The sequence below is a fragment of the Rhagoletis zephyria genome, unplaced genomic scaffold (genome assembly GCF_001687245.7).
Source record: "Rhagoletis zephyria isolate East Lansing unplaced genomic scaffold, Rhagoletis_zephyria_1.1 Rzeph_scaffold_47117, whole genome shotgun sequence".
NCBI classification, from domain to species: Eukaryota; Metazoa; Arthropoda; class Insecta; order Diptera; family Tephritidae; genus Rhagoletis; species Rhagoletis zephyria.
In genome coordinates, this window is record NW_016204172.1 from 862 (window position 1) to 2,266 (window position 1,405).

A 1,405-nucleotide genomic window follows, 5' to 3' on the forward strand; every position below is an offset into this window, starting at 1 on the left:
GTATCCTTTTTCATGGGTCTATCTCTTCATCTTCTGATACTTACAAACATCGGACCAGAGTTATAATACTATTTGATGAATTTGAAAGGTATAAAAATGAGAGCCGTGTTTCGATATTCTTCAATTCTGCGAGTGTCTTGAAAAAAATGTTACACCACCCTAATGTGCAAATGTACATATATGCCATAAAATCGTTAAAAGCAAATCAATATACAATCAACTCCATAAACTTACCCTCCGATTGAGCTTCTGTCATTCCAAGCAATGCAAATACACTTCCAATCAGCAACAGCATCGGCGTGCAATGTTCCCTTTTTCTCATTCGAATATATTTAGAGCACATTTTGATCTTTGTTTTTAACAATTAAAAGCAAACACAGTTCGCATGTAGAAAATTATTATGCATTTATGAATTTTTACATACATACATACATATGTAGTATGTACATATGCATGTGCGTATAACGTATTTAATAAGTTTATCGAGTGTGGTTCGAGTGTGTATGGTGAGTAACACGTGTCAGGTGTGGTAAAGTCATTGAACCGTAAAAAAGTCTGCAAGTAGATAAGTTTATAATTATTTATGTAAATGTATATATTAGTTATTAGTTAATTAAATAAACAATTTTTACACTTTTATAATATTTTCAGTTAACTACGACGAACTAACTGCCGCAGAATGGAACCCTTCGGCCATGGTCCACATATCCCTTACCGCAGTTGAATCATTCCATTCGGTTTGCTTGAAAGTGCATATTGTCGGTGACACTGCAATTAGTACTCTTGGCACTTGGATGGATGGTCTGTTACCCGCACCGGAATGCATCTAAAAATCGTTACACTCTCATAAACTAATGACAAAACTGTCTCGCTTTGACTAATGAAGATTACTGATTTACAGAAGCGATCAGATACAGGTGGCAGATCATTTAAGCAGCAGAGTTAATAATTGACATAGAACTTTCTGCAGTAACACCGACGATATCTTCGCGGTAAAATTCTATTAAATCTACTTGCAAGGAATCTAAGTAGTATTACCAGATCTACTGCTAGAAAGTTCAAAACTAGATCTTGAAGGGAGGCCGATCGTTTCATTTGTCGCTGTTGTCTTGTTTATCGCACCGTGAATGCATGGATTAGAAATGCAAAAAAATTAAAAAAAAAAACACTTGACATAATGTATGGAGTAACAGACTTATTGAACTGACCTCGTAGTTTCATACCTGCATTAAAATTAGGGCAAAATTTTGAATTTGAGCGAATACATCCTAGCCTTAGAAATATTTCGAATTTTTTAATCAGACTTTTTTAGAATTTTTTTTATGCAGTTTTGTAACTACGGTTTATCATTGATTTTCGACAATTTTCTTTTTGCTTACGGTATTTGTGCATTTAAAAAAAAAAA

The 1,405-nt window shown here is 33.8% G+C and overlaps 1 long non-coding RNA gene across 1 annotated transcript; it reads right to left on the reverse strand.

Moving 5' to 3' along the window:
- Positions 1–347: 347 nt before the first annotated feature.
- On the reverse strand, positions 348–1,345 carry LOC108355579 (uncharacterized). The gene is made up of 2 exons (XR_001846554.1): positions 716–1,345; positions 348–555 (listed from the first exon to the last, which is right to left on the reverse strand). It is a non-coding gene; the product is annotated as an uncharacterized LOC108355579 (long non-coding RNA).
- Between the last annotated feature and the right edge of the window lie 60 nt (positions 1,346–1,405).